This window comes from Panulirus ornatus, chromosome 13 (assembly GCF_036320965.1).
Source record: "Panulirus ornatus isolate Po-2019 chromosome 13, ASM3632096v1, whole genome shotgun sequence".
Classification (NCBI taxonomy): domain Eukaryota; kingdom Metazoa; phylum Arthropoda; class Malacostraca; order Decapoda; family Palinuridae; genus Panulirus; species Panulirus ornatus.
Window position 1 is genome coordinate 46,989,710 of NC_092236.1, and position 24,851 is coordinate 47,014,560.

Below are 24,851 nucleotides of genomic sequence, written 5' to 3' on the forward strand. Positions count from 1 at the left end.
AAACTGGTATAACCAGTTGCCTCACATATATATTTCACCTTGCCACGTCTGGGAACCACATGGAAATCTTCGGCTGGCCAGATCTTAGTCTGCGGGCAGCAGCACTGTATATATATATATATATATATATATATATATATATATATATATATATATATATATATATATATATATATATATATATATATATATATATTTTTATACTATTCGCCATTTCCCGCGATAGCGAGGTAGCGTTAAGAACAGAGGACTGGGCCTTTGAGGGAATATCCTCACCTGGCCCCCTTCTCTGTTCCTTCTTTGGAAAAATTAAAAAAAAAAACGAGAGGGGAGGATTTCCAGCCCCCCGCTCCCTTCCCTTTTAGTCGCCTTCTACGACACGCAGGGAATACGTGGGAAGTATTCTTTCTCCCCTATATATATATATATATATATATATATATATATATATATATATATATATATATATATATATATATACATATATATATATATATATATTCCTGAGTCCACGGGGAAAATGGAACACGATAAGTTCCCAAGTGCACTTTCGTGTAATAATCACATCATCAGGGGAGACAAAAGAGAAATATATTATATATATATATATATATATATATATATATATATATATATATATATATATATATAATATATATATATATATATATATATATATAATATATATATATATATATATATATATATATATATATATATATATATATATATATATATATATATTATATATATATATATATATATATATATATATATATATATATATATATATATATATATATATATATATATATATATATATATATATATCTGACTGCTATATTTCTCTTTTGTCTCCCCTGATGATGTGATTATTACACGAAAGTGCACTTGGGAACTTATCGTGTTCCATTTTCCCCGTGGACTCAGGAATATATATATATATATATATATATATATATATATATATATATATACATATTATCCCTGGGGATAGGGGATTAAGAATACTTCCCACGCAGTCCCTGCGTGTCGTAGAAGGCGACTAAAAGGGGAGGGAGCGGGGGGCTGGAAATCCTCCCCTCTCGTTTTTTTTTTTTCCAATTTTCCAAAAGAAGGAACAGAGGGGGCCAAGTGAGGATATTCCAAAAAAGGTCCAGTCCTCTGTTCTTAACGCTACCTCGCTAACGCGGGAAATGGCGAATAGTTTAAAAGAAAAGATATATATATATATATATATATATATATATATATATATATATATATATATATATATATATATACACTTCTGTTCAGCTTACCAGGATAAGGCAAAATAATCTGTGTTCGTCATTGTTTCTTCATGCGTACCGCCGTATTTGCCGTCCAGGATCTCTTGATGGTATGATCAGGAGAATTTATGAAATGGCATCCTCCTTCAAGTACCCACAATACCTTCATCAGAAAATTTTGTACAGTTGCAGAAAAATATTTTTCAACTCAAGGAAACCATATAGCACTAAAATCCTTCTACTACTGATGTATAACATCAACTTAGGACTGCTCAACTACTTAAGGAAGCTGATACCAACATAGCATTGAAGAACAGCAATACTATGAGAAACTTGCTTATAAAAAACATAGCAACATAGCATTGAAGAACAGCAATACTGTGAGAAACTTGCTTATAAAAAACTCGCCTGAAACTTCAAATGGTTGTGTTTACCAGATACCATCATGTAGGGAGTGCAATCAAGTTATCTCTGGACAAAGTGGAAAATAACTAAATTGAAGAATAAAGCAACACAAACTTAGTGCTCGTGTTGGGCAAGAGCACAGTGCTCTATTTCAGCACAAGCGAGACCGGCAACCCTCCTGACTGAACCAACGATCAAAACATTGTATGTTGTCATTATGCTGTGGATAAAAGGATCATAGAATCTATATTCTATCAAATGCAGGAAAGTGTAAGGATATAAATCAGGGCATAAAAGAAAATAGAGTGCAACATATATAGAACTAGAATGGAATATGTATGAGGCTGGACTGGAATATGTAAGAAACTAGACTGGAACATGTTCGAAATTAAATTGAACAGTGAAAGGAGCTAAACTGAAACATGTTAAGAACTAAATTTCATTATTCATGGAATTAGTCTGAAACATGTACGAAACTAGACATGAAAATTTACTGAATTAGATGGGAATATGTAGTGAAGTAGACTGAAACACGTACTAAACTAGACGAGAACATATACTGAAGTAGGGTGGGTCATATACGGAAGGAGACTGGACTATGCTCGGAACTCGACTGAGACTTGTGATAAACTAGACTGAGAAACGTATTTCTTGTGTTGTTGACAACCTTCAACACGATAGCTTTAACTTGGTACACGTTTTCGGTGTGTTACCGTCCTCTGGAATCACGCCGGTAAGTTAGGAAGAACCATTAAGTAAAGGATTTAAGCCTGAACTTGGGTCATCACCGAAAACTAAGGTCGTCTCTAAAGTTGCCTGGTGCTTGTAGGAGTCTTCAGAGAGCTTCTTGTGTTCCAAGTTTTGCCAATAATGCATCATCCACATTGCGAGGTGTCTCACCCCCAGCCTGTGAACCGTAAATATAAGTCACCTTTTGTCGTTTGGCAGTTTATTTGTCAGGCTAAGAACCTGGACACTACATTATCCTGTTACGTAAAGATACATACGCTAAAAAATGGATGCTATCAAAAGGGATCTTTTTCCCATAAAGTCTACAACAGAAGAATATTTCTTGCATGATAAAAAAAGAAAGAAGAAAAATCTCGTGAAAACTCTTTTGGCATGAGTTACCCCTGCAAACTTTTCTGCACCCGTCCATTTAGAAGTCCTTAACCACCGGAGAAACCTCGAAGACGACATGAAAGTACTGCAGATGCTGCGAGGACGCCCAGAGGACGATGTAATTACTGCTGGAGTTGATACCAGGAAAACCTTTTCCTCGCAAGAAACTGAGCGGGTAATGAACATATATGTTTATAGCTCACTCATCAGCCGAAAAGTTCACAGGGAGCTGAGTCTTATCTTTCTTGCTGTTATCTGAAATTTACCTCTACCAAACGTTGTAAAGTGACACGATACAGTTTCTCTAACGTACTAATTGTGGAGAGAAACTACGTGAAACATTTCGCGTTATTGGACAAGGAATTATGTAGAATGTCTGGTTTGGGTTTAGTTGCCTGGAGGTAGTTGCTTACTCTACAGATGCGTTATTACGTGGACGAACATTGCTGGTTATTGCCGCTACACCTGGGTCACTAACTGGACGACCCACACCTAGTCACTGCTGCTGCATCTGGCTTATCATGTGGACTACCAGAGCTGACCACAGCTGACCAGAGCTGACCACAGCTGATATACTTGGGTTATCGTGTGGACGACCAGGGCTGGCCACAGCTGCTATAGATGGGTCATTATATGGACGACCAGAGTTGATCACATCTAATCCAGATGGGTCGTTAGCTGGATGAACAGAGCAGGTCACCTCTGCAACACCTGAGTCATTAACTGGGCGACCCATGGCTGGTACCTGCTGCTACAGCTGGGTTATTATGTGGATAAATAAAGCTAGTTACTGCTGCTACATCTGGGTCATTAACTGGACGACCAGAGATGGTTACTGCTGCTACATCTGGGTCATTAACTGGACGACCAGAGATGGTCACTGCTGCTACATCTGGGTCATTAACTTGATCAACATCGTAATATATTCCAATGTTTTGTTTCCTCTGGCTGGCTTGGTGTTTGACGTCTCACTGATGGATGGCTAGGCTAACAGCAGGAGTAGTGCCAAAACATTAACACTACGAGGCCACGTCAGCGTTCACAGTTCGGCATTAACATCAACAGTGGTAGCTCTATAAGCACTAACAGAAGTGCCAACAGCATACCATTAGCCTCACAGGTTCCAGCACCATCAACGACAGAACTAATAGCACCAACAAGACAAGCTGCATCACCAACAGCAGCATCACCAACAACAGCAAAAGTTGCAATAACGACGCCATCACCAGCAGTATCACCAACATCATCATAAACACCAGCATCAAGACAACTGACGCCAACACATACTATCATCACCGTGGGTATCATCACCATCAACAACATCAGTATCAGTACAGACAGCACCAACAGCAGTGTCATCAGCACCAACATCAGTATCACCAGCACCAACAGCAGTATCATCACCACCAACATCAGTATCATCACCACCAACATCAGTAACGTCACCACCAACATCAGTATCATCAGCACCAACATCAGTATCATCATCACCAACATCAGTATCATCAGCACCAACATCAGTATCATCACCACCAACATCAGTATCATCACCACCAACAGCAGTATCACCACCACCAACATCAGTATCACCATCACCAACATCAGTATCACCACCACCAACATCAGTATCATCACCACCAACATCAGTATCACCACCACCAACAGGCTCAGTTCACCCAGAAATAAGAAATTATAACCCACACACCAAAACCTGAAGACTGGAAGCTGCCTCAGCAGACACGACCTACAAGGGAGGTGTGTGAGGCGGGCCGAACCTGGCCAGCAACATTGCTATGCAATATATCTCCTGAACAGAACGTGAGTTCCTATGCAATATATCTCCTGAACAGAGGAACATAAACTACCACGTAATATATACATCGCGAAGCCAAGAACATAACGGATAGATGTGTTTGTGTGTCTGTTGATTTTTTGGAGAGAGAGAGAGAGAGAGAGAGAGAGAGAGAGAGAGAGAGAGAGAGAGAGAGAGAGAGAGAGAGAGAGAGAGAGAGACCATGTCAGTGAGGTATGTGTACATAGCTTGTGATGAAATGTTCCTGCTCCCAGCCAGCTGGACTGGTTAATATTCCAGGTCTGTGTTGTGGGCGGGAGTCACACAGAACGGATTTATACAGTAATTATTTAGCCAGCAACTTGTAACATTTGGATTACATGAATTAATTAAGCCGATTTACACGTTAATCTGCTTTTCATGATTTTTGTCACGTAATTCTGTCATCATATCGGCTTATTGACGGAGTGCACACACACACACACACACACACACACACACACACACACTATATATATATATATATATATATATATATATATATATATATATATATATATATATATATTTTTTATTTTTTTTTATTTTTTTTGCTTTGTCGCTGTCTCCCGCGTTTGCGAGGTAGCGCAAGGAAACAGACAAAAGAAATGGCCCAACCCCCCCCCCCCCCATACACATGTATATACATACGTCCACACATGCAAATATACATACCTACACAGCTTTCCATGGTTTACCCCAGACGCTTCACATGCCTTGATTCAATCCACTGACAGCACGTCAACCCCGGTATACCACATCGCTCCAATTCACTCTATTCCTTGCCCTCCTTTCACCCTCCTGCATGTTCAGGCCCCGATCACACAAAATCTTTTTCACTCCATCTTTCCACCTCCAATTTGGTCTCCCTCTTCTCCTCGTTCCCTCCACCTCCGACACATATATCCTCTTGGTCAATCTTTCCTCACTCATTCTCTCCATGTGCCCAAACCATTTCAAAACACCCTCTTCTGCTCTCTCAACCACGCTCTTTTTATTTCCACACATCTCTCTTACCCTTACGTTACTTACTCGATCAAACCACCTCACACCACACATTGTCCGCAAACATCTCATTTCCAGCACATCCATCCTCCTGCGCACAACTCTATCCATAGCCCACGCCTCGCAACCATGCAACATTGTTGGAACCACTATTCCTTCAAACATACCCATTTTTGCTTTCCGAGATAATGTTCTCGACTTCCACACATTCTTCAAGGCTCCCAGAATTTTCGCCCCCTCCCCCACCCTATGATCCACTTCCGCTTCCATGGTTCCATCCGCTGCCAGATCCACTCCCAGATATCTAAAACACTTCACTTCCTCCAGTTTTTCTCCATTCAAACTCACCTCCCAATTGACTTGACCCTCAACCCTACTGTACCTAATAACCTTGCTCTTATTCACATTTACTCTTAACTTTCTTCTTTCACACACTTTACCAAACTCAGTCACCAGCTTCTGCAGTTTCTCACATGAATCAGCCACCAGCGCTGTATCATCAGCGAACAACAACTGACTCACTTCCCAAGCTCTCTCATCCCCAACAGACTTCATACTTGCCCCTCTTTCCAAAACTCTTGCATTCACCTCCCTAACATCCCCATCCATAAATAAATTAAACAACCATGGAGACATCACACACCCCTGCCGCAAACCTACATTCACTGAGAACCAATCACTTTCCTCTCTTTCTACACGTACACATGCCTTACATCCTCGATAAAAACTTTTCACTGCTTCTAACAACTTGCCTCCCACACCATATATATATATATATATATATATATATATATATATATATATATATATATATATATATGTATAAGATGAAAGCCGGCAATGCGGCGGATTCGGATGGTATTGCAGTGGAATTTATATAAAAAAAAAATGGGGGCGACTTTGTTGTTGATTGGATGGTAAGGATATTCAATGTATGTAATGGTTCACGGCGAAGTGCCTGAATATTGGCGGAATGCACGCATAGTGACAATGTACAAAAGCAAAGGAGATAAAAGTGAGAGCCCAAATTTCAGACGTATGAGTCTGTTGAGTATTCCTGGGAAATTATATGGGAGGGTATTGATTGAGAGGGTAAAGACATGTACAGAGCATCAGATTGGGGAAGAGCAGTGTGGTTTCAGAAGTGGTAGAGGATGTGTGGATCAGGTGTTTGCTTTGAAGAATGTGTGAGAAATACTTAGAAAAACAAATGGATTTGTATATAGCATTTATGGATCTTGAGAAGGCATACGATACGGTTGATAGAGATGCTTTGCGTAAGGTATCAAGAGTATATGGTGAGGAAGGTAAGGTGCTAGAAGCAGTGAAAAGTTTTTACCAAGGATGTGAGGTATGTTTACGAGTAAGAAGAGAGGAAATTGATTGGTTCTCATTGAATGTCAGTTTCCAGCAGGGGTGCGTGATGTCTCCGTGGTTGTTTAATTCATTTATGGATGGAGTGGTTTGGAGGTGAATCCAAGAGTTTTGGAGAGAGGGGCAAGTATGCCAGTCTGTTCTGGATGAGAGCGCTTGGGAAGTGAGTCAGTTGTTCGCTGATGATAGCAGCGTTAGTGGCTGATTCGGGTGAGAAACTGCAGAGATTGGTGACTGAGTTTGGTAAAGCGTGTGAAAGAAGAAAGCTGAGAGTAAATGTGAATAAGAGTAAGGTTATTAGGTTCAGTAGGGTTGAGGGACAAGTTAATTGGGAGGCAAATGTGAATGGAGAAAAACTGGAGGAAGCTGAAGTGTTTTAGATATCTGGGAGTGGATTTGGCAGAAGATGGAACCATGGAAGCAGAGGTGCGTCAAAGGGTGGGGGAGGGGGCGAAGGTTTTGGGAATGTTGTAGAATGTGTGGAAAGCGAGAACATTATCTCGGAGACCAAAATTGGGTATCTTTGAAGGAATAGTGGTTCCAACAAAGTTATATGGTTGCGAGGCATGGGCTATAGATATAGTTGTGTGGAGGAGGGTGGATGTGCTGGAAATGAGATGTTTAAGGACAATATGTGGTGTGAGGTGGTTTGATCGAGTAAGTAATGAAAAGTTAAGAGAGATGTGTGGTAAAAAAAAAAAAAGAGTGTTGTTGAGATAGCAGAAAAGGGTTGTTTAAACGGTTTGGTCACATGGAGAAAATGAGTAAGGAAATATTGACAAAGAGGATATATGTGTCAGAGGTGGAGGGAACGAGGAGAAGTGGGAGACCAAATTGGAGGTGGAAGGATGGAGTGAAAAAGATTTTGAGCGATCGGGGCCTGAACACACTTGAGGGTGAAAGGCGTGCAAGGAATAGAGTGAATTGGAACGATGTGGTATATCGGGGTCGACGTGCTGTCAATGGATTGAACCAGGGCATGCGAAGCGTCTGGTGTAAACCATGGAAAGTTTCGTGGGGCCTGAATGTGGAAAGGGAGCTGTGGTTTCGGTGCATTACACATGACAGCTAGAGACTGAGTGTGAACGAATGTGGCCTTTTTTTTTTTCTAGCGCTACCTTGCGGGAAGGGAGGTGCAATTTCATGTGAGGCGGATGGCACCGGGAAAGGATGAAGGCAACAAGTATGGATATGTGCATGTGTACATATGTATATGTCTGTGTATGTATATGTAAGTATACGTTGAAATGTATAGGTACGTATATGTGCGTGCGTGGGCGTTTATGTATGTAAATGTGTATGTGGGTAGGTAGGGCAATTCTTTTGTCTGTTTCCTTGCGCTACCTCGCTAACGCGGGAGACAGCGACAAAGTATAAAATATAATACATGTATATATATATATATATATATATATATATATATATATATATATATATATATATATATATATATATATATATATATATATATATTCCCTGGGGATAGGGGAGAAAGAATACTTCCCACGTATTCCCTGCGTGTCGTAGAAGGCGACTAAAAGGGAAGGGAGCGGGGGGCTGGAAATCCTCCCCTCTCTTTTTTTTTTTTTTTTTCAATTTTCTAAAAGAAGGAACAGAGAAGAGGGCCAGGTGAGGATATTCCCTCAAAGGCCCAGTCCTCTGTTCTTAACGCTACCTCGCTATCGCGGGAAATAGCGAATAGTATGAAAAAAAAAAAAAAAAAAAATATATATATATATATATATATATATATATATATATATATATATATATATATATATATATATATATATATATATATATTTTTTTTTTTTTTTCAAACTATTCGCCATTTCCCGCGTTAGCGAGGTAGCGTTAAGAACAGAGAACTGGGCCACTGAGGGAATATCCCCACCTGGCCCCCTTCTCTGTTCCTTCTTTTGGAAAATTATATATATATATTTATCTATTTATTTATTCTATTTTGCTTTGTCGCTGTCTCCCGCGTTAGAAAGTAGCGCAGGGAAACAGACGAAAGAATGGCCCAACACACCCACATACACATGTATATACATACACGTCCACACACGCAAATAGACATACCTATACGTCTCAACGTATACATACATATACACACACAAACATATACATATATACATATGTACATAATTCATAGTCTGCCTGTATTCATTCCCAACGCCACCTCGCCACACATGAAATAACAACCCCCTCCCTCTAATGTGCGCGAGGTAGCGCTTGGAAAAACAAGAAAGGTCACATTCGTTCACACTTAGTCTCTAGCTATCATGTAATAATGCAACGAAACCACAGTTCCCTTTCCACATCCAGGCCCCACACAGCTTTCCATGGTTTACCCAAGACGCTTCACATGCCCTGGTTCAATCCAATGATAGCACGTCAACCTCGGTATACCACATCGCTCCAGTTCACTCTATTCCTTGCACGCCTTTCACCCTCCTGCACGTTGAGGTCCCGATCACTCAAAATCTTTTTCACTCCATCTTTCCACCTCCAATTTGGTCTCCCACTTCTTCTCGTTCCCTCCACCTCTGTCAAATATATCCTCTTGGTCAATCTTTCCTCACTCATTCACTCCATGTGACCAAACCATTTCAAAACACCCTCTTCTGCTCTCTCAACCACACTCTTTTTATTACCACACATCTCTCTTACCCTTTCATTCTATACTCGATCAAACCACCTTACACAACATATTGTCATCAAACATCTCATATCCAGCACATCCACCCTCCTACGCACAACTCTATCTATAGCCCACGCCTCGCAACCATATAATTTTGTTGGAATCACTATTCCTTCAAACATACCCATTTTTGCTTTCCAAGATAATGTTCTTGACTTCCACACATTCTTCAACGCTCCCAGAACTTTCGCCCCCTCCCCCACCCTATGATTCACTTCCACTCCCATGGTTCCATCCGCTGTCAACCCCCAGATATCTAAAACACTTCACTTCCTCCAGTTTTTCTCCATTCAATCTTACCTCCCAATTGACTTGTCCCTCAACCCTACTGTACCTAATAACCTTGCTCTTATTCACATTTACTCTCAGCTTTCTTCTTTCACACACTGCCAAACTCAATCACAAGCTTCTGCAGTTTCTCACATGAATCAGCCACCAGCGCTGTATCATCAGCGAACATAGACTGACTCACTTCTCAAGCTTCCTCATCCACAACAGACTGCATACTTGCCCCTCTTTCCATAATCTTGCATTCACCTCCCTAACAACCCCATCCATAAACAAATTAAACAACCATGGACACATCACACACCCCTGCCGTAAACCTATATTCACCGAGAACTAATCACTTTCCTCTCTTCCTACTCGAACACATGCCTTACATCCTCGTTAAAAACTTTTCACTGCTTCTATCAACTTGCCTCCCACACCATATACTCCTAATATCTTCCACAGAGCATCTCTATCACCTCTAGCATATGCCTTCTTCAGATCCATAAATGCTACATACAAAACCATTTGCTTTTCTAAGTATTTCTCACATACATTCTTCAAAGCAAACACCTGATCCACACATCCTCTACCACTTCTGAAACCACACTGCTCTTCCCCAATCTGATGCTCTGTATATGCCTTCACCCTCTCAATCAATACCCTCACATATAATTTCCCAGGAATACTCAACAAACTTATACCTCTGTAATTTGAGCACTCACTTGTATCCAGTTTGCCTTTGTACAATGGCACTATGTAAGCATTCCGCCAAACCTCAGGCACCTCACCATGAGTCATACATACATTAGATAACCTTACCAACCAGTCAACAATACAGTCATCCCTTTTTTTAATAAATTCCACTGCAATAACATCTAAACCCGCTGCCTTGCCGGCCTTCATCTTCCGCAAAGCTTTTACTACCTCTTCTCTGTTTACCAAATCATTTTCCCTAACCCTCTCACTTTGCACACCACCTCGACCAAAACACCCTATATCTGCCACTCTATCATCAAACACATTCAACAAACTCACTCCATCTCCTCACATCACCACTACCTGTTATCACCTCTCCATTAGCCCCCTTCACTGAAGTTCCCATTTGTTCCCTTGTTTTACGCACTTTATTTACCTCCTTCCAAAACATCTTTTTATTTAATGATACTCTCTCACCCCAACTCTCAATTGCCCTCTTTTTCACCTCTTGCACCTTTCTCTTGACCTCCTGTCTCTTTCTTTTATACATCTCCCACTCATTTGCATTTTCCCTGCAAAAATCGTCCAAATGCCTCTCTCTTCTCTTTCACTAATAATCTTACTTTTTCATCCCAACACTCACTACCCTTTCTAATCTGTCCACCTCCCACGCTTCTCATGCCACAAGCATCTTTTACGCAAGTCATCACTCCTTCCTTAAATATATCCCATTCCTCCCCCACTCCCCTTACGTCCTTTGTTCTCACCTTTTTCCATTCTGTACTCAGAGTCTCCTGGTACTTCCTCACAAAAGTCTCCTTCCCAAGCTCACTTACTCTCACCACTCTTTTCACCCCAACATTCTTCTTTTCTGAAAACCTCTACGAATCTTCACCTTCGCCTCCACAAGATAATGATCAGGCAGACATCCCTCCAGTTGCACCTCTCAGCACATTCAAAAGTCTCTCTTTCGCGCGCCTATCAATTAACGCGTAATCCAATAACGCTCTCTCGCCATCTCTCCTACTTACATACATATACTTATGTATATCTCTCTTTTAATCCAGGTATTCCCAATCACCAGTTCTCTTTCAGCACATAAATCTACAAGCTCTTTACTATTTCTATTTACAACACTGAACACCCCATGTACACCAATTATTCCCTCAATTGCCACATTACTCACCCTTGCATTCAAATCACCCATCACTATAACCCGGTCTCGTGCATCAAAACTACTAACACATTCACGCAGCTGCTCCCAAAACACTTGCCTCTCATGATTTTTCTTCACATGCCCAGGTGCATATGCACCAACAATCACCCATCTCTCTCCAACCACTTTTAGTTTTACCCATATCAATCTAGAGTTTACTTTCTTACACTCTATTACATACTTCCACAACTCCTGTTTCAGGAGTAGTGCTACTCCTTCCCTTGCTCTCGTCCTCTCACTAACCCCTGACTTTACTCCCAAGACATTCCCAAACCACTCTTCCCTTTTACCCTTGAGCTTCGTTTCACTCAGAGCCAAAACATCCAGGCTCATTTTCTCAAACATACTACCTATCTCTCCTTTTTTTCTCATCTTGGTTACATCCACACACATTTAGACACCCCAGTCTGAGCCTTCGAGGAGGATGAGCACTCCCCGCGTGACTCCTTCTTCTGTTTCCCCTTTTAGAAAGTTAAAATACAAGGAGGGGAGGGTTTCCAGCCCCCCTTCCCCTTTAGTTGCCTACGACACGTGAGGAATGCCTGTGAAGTATTCTTTCTCCTCTATCCCATATATATATATATATATATATATATATATATTATCCCTGGGGATAGGGGATGAAGAATACTTCCCATGTATTCCCTGCGTGTCGTAGAAGGCGACTAAAAGGGGAGGGAGCAGGAGGCTGGAAATCCTCCCCTCTCGTTTTTTTTTTTTCTTTTTTTTAATTTTCCAAAAGAAGGAACAGAGGGGGGCCAGGTGAGGATATTCCACAAAGGCCCAGTCCTCTGTTCTTAACGCTACCTCGCTAATGCGGGAAATGGCGGATAGTTTAAAAGAAAAATATATATATATATATATATATATATATATATATATATATATATATATATATATATATATATATATATATATATATTATCCCTGGGGATAGGGGATTAAGAATACTTCCCACGTATTCCCTGCGTGTCGTAGAAGGCGACTAAAAGGGGGGGGAGCGGGGGGGCTGGAAATCCTCCCCTCTCGTTTTTTCTTTTTTAATTTTCCAAAGGAAGGAACAGAGGGGGCCAGGTGAGGATATTCCAAAAAGGCCCAGTCCTGTGTTCTTGGCGCTACCTCGCTAACGCGGGAAATGGCGAATAGTTTAAAAGAAAGATATATATATATATATATATATATATATATATATATATATATATATATATATATATATATATATATATATATCCTTCATTCAAACTTGATCGCTGTTTGCCGCTTTATCGAGGTAACGCCAGGAACAAAGGAGGAAAAGTCCTCACTGGCTCGTATCAATTCTTCTGCTGTCTTGTTTAATGTACCGAGAGCACAGCTCCCTATCCACAACAAGGCTCCACAGCAAGCAGTCTTGCACTGCTCTGCGCGTAGCGATCATCAGCATCACAAAAGCCCACGACAGGAGACCCCAAAGGCTGACCAAGGATCGAGCAAGAGTAGTAGCAGTGGGCCACAGGAGGCCGAAGGCCGAATAAGACATAAGAATAACTTCACAGCAACTCACACGACTACCAGGGCCCACAGCGCTTCTGCACTCCCACACTCCACGAACCTGTAAATACCAAGGCGATCCTCGCACCGGATTCCAATCTATGTACCTGAGTGAGACTAGTGGAAGCAGCCTCTCGAACTGCCGGTAAAGTATCACTGGAGTGTGAGGGATGGAACAACCTCTCGGTGATGCTTCACGTTTCAGTATTGTGAGGAAACTTTGGGAGGCTCTCTGGAATTGTGTCGTAGTTTCCTCCAGGGAAGAGGAAGAGGAAGAGGAGTACGAGGAAGAGAAGGAGGAGGAGGAGCAGGAGGGAATATCAGGCGACTTTAAGTGTGATTAATGCTTCATTCTTGGGAGAACCGTGAGAATAGACTTGGGGTTTAACTTGATTAAGGGAATATTCAAAACTAAGGCAATATACGGATTTTCTGTCTTGGTTCACAACCACGTTACGCAAGAAAATTAAAATTCCTTGAGGTAGCACCCAGGCATTACTCAGTCAAAACTAAAACAGAAATATTCTCACAGAAACACAGAACAGGATACGTCATATTTACATGTTGTTCAAATGCAGTACGAAACAATATTTGTAAAACATCTGTCGACAACAAGACTTGCCAGTAAGTTCCAGTTTACCAAGAGGCAGCCTTTTACACCGAATACATGAGGTCATAAATCTTCGTAAAGCTCTTGTCAACCTGGAAGTGGATGCATATTGGGTCTTCATGTTCTCCTGGACCATGATGGAACAGTAACTGGCTCCTCGTAGAGATGATATTAAGTCATACCAGGGCGGACATTGGCCAATAACTCCCCAGTGAACGACACTGAAGTTGTTCGAGAGTAGCCATGACATCGCCACCTAAATAACCTGAATATTGGAATACACCTACACACACACACACACACACACACACACACACACACACACACACACGCACAAGCATATCTTTTTCCATACTTATTCTCCATATCCCGCGTTAGCGAGGTTGCGTCAAAAACAGAAGACTGAGCCTCAGAGGGAAAAATCCACACTTGGTTAGCACCTGTCTTCCTTCTTTTGGAAAAGCAAAACAGGAGGGGAAGATCCCGCTTCCACCCTTTTAGTCGCCTTCTACGACACGAGGGGAATACGTGGGAAGTATTCTTTCTCCCATATCCCCAGAGATAATACATATAAAACACTCCGGCTGTATGTGGTTATGCTACGAGTGCAATGCATACTCCGCAAGGTCGTATCACCACCATATCGGAGGAAGTATATATATATATATATATATATATATATATATATATATATATATATATATATATATATATATATATATATATATATATGGATATATATGGATAGAGTGGTGCGCAGGAGGATGGATGTGCTGGAAATGAGATGTTTGAGGACAATGTGTGGTGTGAGGTGGTTTGATCGAGTAAGTAACGTAAGGGTAAGAGAGATGTGTGGAAATAAAAAGAGCGTGGTTGAGAGAGCAGAAGAGGGTGTTTTGAAATGGTTTGGGCACATGGAGAGAATGAGTGAGGAAAGATTGACCAAGAGGATATATGTGTCGGAGGTGGAGGGAACGAGGAGAAGAGGGAGACCAAATTGGAGGTGGAAAGATGGAGTGAAAAAGATTTTGTGTGATCGGGGCCTGAACATGCAGGAGGGTGAAAGGAGGGCAAGGAATAGAGTGAATTGGAGCGATGTGGTATACCGGGGTTGACGTGCTGTCAGTGGATTGAATCAGGGCATGTGAAGCGTCTGGGGTAAACCATGGAAAGCTGTGTAGGTATGTATATTCGCGTGTGTGGACGTATGTATATACATGTGTATGGGGGTGGGTTGGGCCATTTCTTTCGTCTGTTTCCTTGCGCTACCTCGCAAACGCGGGAGACAGCGACAAAGCAAAAAAAAAAAAAAAAAATATATATATATATATATATATATATATATATATATATATATATATATATATATATATACACATGGGAGCGGGGGCTGGAAATCCTCCCCTCTCATTTCTTTTTAATTTTCCAAAAGAAGGAACAGAGAAGGGGGCCAGGTGAGGATATTCCCTCAAAGGCCCAGTCCTCTGTTCTTAACGCTACCTCGCTAATGCGGGAAATGGCGAATAGTATGAAAGAAAGGAAAGAAATATATATACATATATAAATCCCTTCTTATATCTCAATTTCTAAAGATGGAGCAGAAGGAGCATAAAAGGGGCTGCTCATCGTCCTAGAAGACTCAGGCTGGGATGTCTTAGTGTGTCTGAATATGACTAAGACAAGGAGAGAGGAGAGATACGGAGTTCGTTTGAGGTAAGAAACTAGGGTGTTCTGGCTCTGAGTGAAACAAAGTTCAAAGAGTAAAGATGAAGAATGGTTTGGAAATATCTTAGGGGTAATGTCAATAGTTGGTGTGAGGGCAAGACCTAAGGAAGGAGTAATACTACTGCTGAAGTAGTTGTGGGAGTGAGTGAAAGTGTAAGGAAGTTAACTCCAGAGTGATATGGGCAAAACTGAAAGTGGACTGCCATAAGAAGAAAGATCATGAGAGGCAAGAGCAGCTAAATGAGTGTCAGCTGTTTTAATGTAAGGATCCGGGGTATCAGAATTAGTGATGGGTGATTCAAATACGAAAGTGAATAATGTGACATTTGAATGTAAGATTGGGCGTCCTAGAATGTTCCGTAATATGAATGGGAATGGTGAACAGCTTGTGGTGTTGAGTGCTGGAAAATGTCTGGTGATTGGGAATCCTGGTTTAAAAAGAGAGACATCTAAACATATATATGTATGTGAGTAGTGTGGATGGTTAGTGAGTATTATTGGAAAGACATTCTAACTGATAGGCGTACAAAAGAGAAACATCTGGATGTGAATGTGCTGAGAGGAGCAGCTGGTGAGATGTATGATCACCATCCTTTGGAGGCGAGGGTGAAGATTTGTGGGAGTTTTCAAAAAAGAGGAAATGTTTTGGGTGAGAATAGAGTGGCAAAGGTAAAGGAGCTTGGGACGAGACTTTTGTGAAGAAATACCAGGAAAGATTGAGATTGTAGAGTGACAAAGGGTAAGAGTAAACGAGACAAGATGAGGGATTAGAAGTATCTAGGGAAGCAGTGCTGACATGTACGAGAGATGCGTATGGCATGCGTAATGTGGGAAGTGGGTAGGTTAGGAAGGGTAGTGAGTGGTGGGGTGAAGAAATAAAGTTGCTATTGGAAGAGAAACAAGAGGTATATGGCCGGTACTTACATGGAGGGAATGCAAATGACCGGGAGATATATGTGAAAACCGACAGGAGGTCAAGAGGAAGGTGAAAAAGAGGGCAAATGAATATCGGGGTGAGCGAGTATCAGTAAATTTAGAGAGAATGAGAGGAGTTTTGTTGGAGCTTAATACTGTGCGAACAAGAGAGCAAAGGGGACACCGGTGAAAGGGGAAAATGGGAAAGTTGTAATAGGTAGCGATGAAGTGAGGAGGAGATGGAATGAGTGTTTTGAAGGACTGTTGAATGTGTTTGATGACGGGGTGAAAGATGTAGGGTGATTAGGTCGGGGTGATATGCAATTTGAGAGAGTTTAACAACGGGAGAAGAGGTGGTAAAAGCCTTGCGTAAGATGTAATGTGACAAGGCGGGTGGACTGGATGACATTGTAGTTGATTTTCTTAGGAAAGGAGTTGACTGCGTTGTTAATTGGTTAGTCAGGAATTTCAGGGCATGTATGGATCATGGTCAGGTGCCTGAAGTTCAACGGGAAGCATGTATAATGCTATTATTCAAACTACAGAGGTATAAGTTTGCTGAGTGTACCTAGTAAGTTGCATTGGAGAGTTATGATTGAAAGGGTCAAAGGATGGACCAGGCATTTGCTTTAAAGAATGTGTGTGACAAATATTTAGAGAAATTTTTTTCATAGATCGAAAAAAAGCATATGATAAAGCTGATAGAGATGCCTTGTGGATAGTCTTAAGAATACATGACGTAGGAGGAAAGCTGAGAGGTGTTTATCAAGAGTGAAAGACTGACGTGCGAGTGGGGAGAGAGGAGAGTGAATAGTTCCAGGTTAAGGTCGATCTGCGGCAAGGGCGTGTGACGTCATTATGCCCGTATAATTCATATATGGATGGAGTGGCGATACAGGTAAATAAATAAAAAGGTTTTCGTGCGAAGCTCGAGGATGCAATCTTTGGGGAAGAGAGGGCTTGGAAAGTGAGTCAGTTGTTGCATGCTGTTGAAACAGAAATGGTGGCAGATTTGAGTGAGAAACGACAGAAGTTGGTGGCTGAGCTTGGAGGAGAGCGTTAAAGAAGAGCAAGATTATTTGGCTTAGCAGGGTTGAGGGACACGTTAGTTGGGGTTTGAGTTTCGAGGGGGTAAATTTGAAGGAAGTGAAGTGTTTTGAAAATCTCGGAGTGGACGTGGCAGCAAATAGAGCCTTGGAAATGGAAGTGAATCACAGGACGAGTGAGGGTTTGAAAGTTCTGCGGGCACTGAAAAATGAGTGGCTGTTATGCGGGAAGGTGAAAATGAGTATGTTAGAAGGTATAGTAGTGCTAACGTTATTGAATGGATGAGAGGAATAGGCTATAAATGAGGATGTGCGGAGGGTGGATGTATTTGAAATATAATGCTTAAGGACAGTATGTGGTGTGAGGTGATTTGATTAAGTAATAAAAGGATAAGAGAGGCGTAATAATAGAAAGAGCATGGTCTCTAGAATTGAAGAGCGCCAGACAATGAGTTCAGAGGTTGAAAGACAAGGTATATGCGTCAGAATTGGAGGAGACAAGGGGAAGAGGGAGATCAAATTGGAGATGGAAGGACGGAGTGAAAAAGATTTTGAGTGATCGGGGCCTGAACATGCAGGGGACAGAGTTAATCGGAACGATGTGGTAAACATGGATCGACGTGCTGTTATTGGACTGAACTAGGCCTAACATGTGAAGCTGCCGGGGAACACCATGGAGCGGTGTGTGGGGCCTGATTGTAGATAGGGAGCTGTGGTATCGGCGCATTACACATGCTGCTACATCGCAGATGAAAACTCACCTTTAGCGAGGCTGTATCACTAGAAGTACAGTCTCGTCAAGAACCTCAAATTACAAAGGAATCTACTTTTCCCTTCTAGAGAAAGTAGCGCAGCATTGGGCTATAGGAGCCTTTAGAAAAGTACTGGGTTACAGGACTGTTTCATATATATAATTTTTGTATTGCGTCATCCTTTTCTTTTTGTACACACACACACACACACACACACACACACACACACACACACACACACACACAAACATACACACACACACACACACACACACACACACACACACACACATTAGCCATAAACAGCCACAATATTCTTAGCTAGTGGTCCTCTGCTCACATTTGCTTTGCCATAATTTCCTCAATAAAGCTCAGTAAAGTCCTCATTCCGCCTCGGTAATACTCGGTGTATCTCGCCCGCCGCATCGTGTCCAACCCTCTCTCTCTCTCTCTCTCTCTCTCTCTCTCTCTCTCTCTCTCTCTCTCTCTCTCTCTCTCTCTCAGCATTTTGTAGACTGGCACAGATCTTAAATCATTCTCCCGGCTGTGACCTCCCAGAATTATACCATCGTGTCCTTGTAATCATTCAGATTGCAATCATTAGAGCGTTACTGTGTTAGTTATGCTTTTGTATTCAATAACGTAAGTTACGTAAATGAGATCGTTGCACAAAACTCTCTTTTAAAGTCGGTACGAAAAATAATTTGGAAGTCTTCTGGGTCATTTTATGCACAGATAAAATTGGAGCTGCCGGGCAGGTTGAGTGCCACTGATTGCTGGTTGACCTCATAAAGGTCATATGAAGAACGTCATAACTGTTTTTACTGCTGGGGATTTGAGACACGCTTCCAATAAAGCCCATGGAAGTTTTTGCGAATTTGGGGACAACAGAGTTCTTGCAGCAATTACTCAGTGCCACTAATGTTGCGTGTCTTTTTCTTTTTTTGTCGTTGTTTTAGCTAGAGACTTTGACCTACAATGTCTTTCCTTTATTGTTGGAGATAGAGCCTTTAAACTGAGGTTCTATTGTGGATTCTAAGTTCAGATGTAATGATAGTAACGCACAAATACACAATATTTTACACGGGGCTGGCACTTTCCTTTAGCAAATATTGCTCATATTACGTTTCGGTGAAAGTTTAAGGAAGTCACGTGCACACGGCCAAAAAAAAAAAAGAGAGAAAATCTTCCTGAATGATTCCATTGAATTTTGAGATGATCAGTACACGACTTGTGTCCCTCTCTTGCCAGGGTTGGTGAGCGGTGATGTGAAACAAATTTACTAATGATTATAGCAGCCCCACTTTATAGTGAAGTCCTCCGAAATATGAAATCATTATAAACTTTATGACAAATAGCAGGAATCATCGCTAAATATCGATGTATTACAATATCATGAAAGCAAGGCTAGCAATCTGAGGCAAGACCAATGGGCATTTCTCAAAAATCCTTCGTCGTAGTGTTCTATCGTTTCACACAATAAGTGGTATGATACTTTTTATCGTGAGTAAATTACATTTGCATATCGGAAATATCTTTTCCTTTTAATTTGAGCTCAACAAAATCAGCTCATGAATTAACAAAATATCTTTTAAGTCTAAAGAATAGGAAGACTGCTTAATGTCAGCCATAGCTTGGGATCTGTGTTCATCTGATCTTTGAAGAACTAATGTCAGCTTCATGGCTAACAACGGTGTCTTGGATACGTCACTTATTCCTGGATGGTCGACAGGGATACTAATTCGCAAACTGGCGTGGATAATTAGCCGTCCAGTCAGAAATACTTGCCACTAAACTGTTTCAGGATGTGTGACGCGACGTCATTGGAGCGCTGTTAAACTAGGTGAAGACTGAAGATATGTTTGTTCATCAGTCAACAACACGTCACCGAACCATTGTTTAAACAACTAAGTAGCAAGGACAACAACTCTACCGTCAACACTGAGGTCAAGGGACTATTATCAAGGCACCGGGAGTGAACTTATTACATAATCGTCACGGAGCTATTATTGGTTTACTGGGAGGGAAGTGACAACCTAGTCGCAAGGGGTCTATTGTTAGTTTACTGGAAGGGAAGCGATAATGTAGTCGCAAGGGGTCTATTGTTGGTTTACTGGGACAGAGGCGATAATGTAGTCCTTATGGAGCTATTTGTGGTTTATTGAGAAGCAACAACATAATCATCACGCGGCTGTTGTTGCTTTGCTAGGAGGGAAGTGACAAACTTGTTTACACGGAGCTTATCGTTGGTTTACTGGGAGGAAAGTATCGAAATAGTCGTCACGGGACTAAGGTTGGTTTACCGGGAGGGAAGTGACAAGATTGTTGTACGGGGCCGATTGTTGGTTTACTTGGAGGGAAGTGACGGTATAGTGACTACCCTGTGGTGCTGTTCAGGCACTGGAGGTGAGAGATGTGACGCTCTACACGAAAGTGATTATGTTCATAAAGGAAGGAAGGAGAAACTAGAGCGGACGTTGCTGGATATTAATCATAACCAGTCTAATGCTAACAGTGGAAGTAAGGAGGGTACTTACTTGCTTATGAATACTTATTACGAAAGATTTTGCCAAAAGACAGAGCTAGTTCACATCGCTCATCTCATGAAAATATATAGTTACAAAGAACGAGTCATGTAAACACAGGTCTTGACGATTGTTATGTGTGAAACGATGATAACTACTGCAAGCTTCTGGACTAAAAGCCAGCAGCCCTCATGTGGGTGAGGCAGAAGGAAGAGACACCGAACTAGGCCAAAGATGTGGCATTTTGTCAGCCACAGAAGTGCTGGTCCACTGCACAACCGTCACTAGCCCTTCCGATACCCAGGCTGTTAACATCTAGTAATATGCATTTCTGGTCAGTGGCTGCGTACCATCTACTACAGAGAGAGAGAGAGAGAGAGAGAGAGAGAGAGAGAGAGAGAGAGAGAGAGAGAGAGAGAGAGAGAGAGAGAGAGAGCAATCACGAGTATTTACGACGAGATTTTGCCGTAGCGTTTACCGCAGGACGCTACTGAGTTACGAAGAACGAACGAGTCGTGTGAGTTACATGTGTTTTGTATGAGGTGGAGAGTCTGTTACGTGTGTGAACTGAAGCACACAAGCCCACGTGCGGGTGAGGCAAAAAGATTGACAGCAACCTGGGCCATATGAGTGATATCTGACATCCACGTAGGTGTTGGTTCCCTGCGCAGACGTCACTAACCGACCCCCCGATCGCTAGGTGGGTAGTACCGGTGACATACCTCACTGGTCGTTGGTTGACTACCAACTATTTTCGAGAGAGAGAGAGAGAGAGACAGAGAGAGAGAGAGAGAGAGAGAGAGACGACGAAAAAAACAAACAAACCAATTTACTACAGCTCCCCTTAAAGCCCAACAATATGATCACCGAAATCAACAAGACAACGCACAAGACGAGCTGCAGAATCATCCTGATTCACACATCAACATGAGGAAGTTTGACAATAAATCTCATCATCAAGGGATCCGCACGAGGATAAGCGGCCATGACCAGTCTGTACAGACTCTGGCACCTCCCAGGGAAGCAATAATCACACCTGGCCAAGGTCATGGTTAAACCTGCCCTAACCTACTCGCTGGTACCAACGGTCCTCGTCTCCACGTCATGCATCCTTAAGTCACAACGGATACAATATAATGCTCTATGATTCGTCGTTTCCCACAAATGAAAAATACCCCAACACTGAAGATCCGGGCAGAACAATATGAACGACGTAAAGATAAATCCGTAGAATCACACCAAAGAGAAGCAGGCCATCATGTATGGCAGTGACGTGAAGACAACGAGGATACAAATCACAGACAAATACGAGATCTGGACAGCAACAGAAACATGTAATACCCTTATTTCCCGCGTCTCCTCAAAATATCAGAGGATCCAATCATCCTTCGATGTATACAGTGAACAATGTTTGGCTTACCTTGGTGAATCTCCTTCCAGAAACCAGAAGATGCAGTATAAATAGATACACAAGCCCAGTCTGCCGTAGATATATAAATAACGTACCAAAAACACACTTCTAGAAAATCATCCACATGCTTCAAAACATCTACATCATACACCTAAACACATTTCAACCTTCTCTTCCATCTAAACTGAGAGATCGATTAAAATAAACAATCAAATTACTGACCACTAAAATAACATGCACAGTCGTATTAATAATACCGGATGGATGTTACACTTACCTGTTCCACCACGCATTCAGTCTGTAGAGCCAATATTTGCCTTGTCCGCGGGTGTCAAGAGTGAGTCCATTAATAATCACTTAAACACGACGGTACGACTTTTGAGCACTAAGGTACGACGTTTGAGCACAACGTTACGATCTCTGAGCACGACGGCACGACCTTTTAAAACGACGGTCGAACCCTTTAGGACAACGACACTATTCTTGGACACGAATGTACGACGCTTGGAAACGAAGACACGACCCTTAAGCACGACAGTACGACCTTTAAGCACGACGGTACGACCCTTGAGCACGACGGTTCTAGAAGGCATGAGGGCCGGATCAAAATCCAAGCCAACAAAGCCGAAGGTCGCACCCTTGCGTTGAAAGAATCGCTCCGCCGTGCGTAAGGGTTTTCACTGTTCACTGGGTAAGGACGAACTAGCCGAAGTTAGTGGGAACCGCGACCCCAACACTGGCTGGTCAGCCCGACACACTCCTATGGAAACCCAGGAACGGCCGGTCGCTCCGCTAATTGACTCGTTTGTGTCAAGAGATCCCACCGCGTTGTGGGTCCTGATGCATTAGTTCATTTTACCAAAACACTAGTGATAAGCGACTCCAGGTTCTCGGATCCATAATCTCTTGCATTTGTAATCTTAAATTTGAGTTTCTGATTGTTTCATTTAGGAAACTGACGATGTAGTTTGCTTAAAAGTTCAATAACTGTGTGAATTGCATTTTGAGAGCATGTGATTGGAGAACTGCTCTTAAAAGGCGGGGACATAATGGTACTTCTGATTACTCATTTTCCACAAAGATTTTACAATATAATGACTAACAAAACTCCGTGGAAAATGTTGATAGATAAAGGTGAGTTATTTACTGATATCAACTTCATTGTTTGTAATAGATGTATTAGACAAAACATAAATATAAAAATCATTTGAAATAAAGAAGAAGGTGCACCTGACCCCCTCTGTCCCTCCTCAGACAGTCAAGATGAAACTGTTGCTTTGGTAATTTGTTCAGATGAAGGATATAAAGACGAGATTGGTATGTACTTATATAGGACGACGCCGGTGCTTCATTAGATAACAATTCTTTGTTAAATTGATAAACAAAGGGATGATAGAGAGAGAGAGAGAGAGAGAGAGAGAGAGAGAGAGAGAGAGAGAGAGAGAGAGAGATAAGGTAGTAGGAAGAGAGGATTTCTTCATTTTCAGCCGTATATTTAAGGAGAGAGAGAGAGAGAGAGAGAGAGAGAGAGAGAGAGAGAGAGAGAGAGAGAGAGAGAGAGCAGGGACGGTGAATTTCCCAGAGAAGAACAGTTTCCATGATAGCAATGTAGTTGTTCCATGGGCTCGGCTAGCAACGTCCTGCATAAACCAGAGCGCTTAGTCATAAAGAAATGTGTTTTCAGCAAGCACGTTGTTGTGGTAGTAAAGACCTTACTCCTTCTTTATCCTCCCATGTTGGGAGTGTATCACTCGCTTCTGCTGGCTCTTTTATATCGCTATCCGGGTCGTGGTAGGAGTGTCAGCTACTCATATGTATGTGGTGGCCACGCCATACCTCTCTCTTGTCATGGTGAGGTTGTTTCACCTACCTGTGTTGGCCAGGGACAACCATGCTACACCTCTGTCCTGCGATGGTGTGGATGTTTCACTGATGTTTATTGGTCAGGACTGGCCATGCCAGGCGTTCCCTCCTGAAATGGTGAGAGAGAGAGAGAGAGAGTTTCACTGGATTGCGCTAGCCAGGGTTGACCCCACCATTACTCAGATCTGTCGTGGTGAGGGAGTTTCATTACCCTGTATTGGCCAGTGGGAGACTCTACCCGAAATCTATACTGTCCTGTTGGGTGTTAGTGTCATATATTTGACAGGGACGAACCCAATGTACCTTCTCCCCGTGCCACAACACAGCTGGTCCAATCCTTCCACTAACGTCGCTACGAGGAATGGAACTTATCAAATATTTTACTGTCTGACACGAGAGACAAGTTTAAGGTTAGATTTTGAGCTACGCTGTATATCAAGCGCCGAGGCGATATCATAAGACACTTGATTTTCTGTCATCTTTTAGACGGTTGATTGGATTCCTTCAAGAACAGATCAGAACCTTTAATCTGTTGGCATTTTGTCGTACATTATATGATACAGAGTATCATGTATTA

The 24,851-nt window shown here is 41.8% G+C and overlaps 1 long non-coding RNA gene across 1 annotated transcript in view; it reads right to left on the reverse strand.

The window, feature by feature from the left end:
* The window catches only part of LOC139752630 (uncharacterized), a 545,285-nt gene extending 522,191 nt beyond the window's left edge, over positions 1-23,094 (reverse strand). The window contains exon 1 of the long non-coding RNA XR_011713544.1: positions 22,689-23,094. This is a non-coding gene — a long non-coding RNA (uncharacterized lncRNA). The remainder of the gene's footprint in view (positions 1-22,688) is intronic.
* Positions 23,095-24,851: the final 1,757 nt, after the last annotated feature.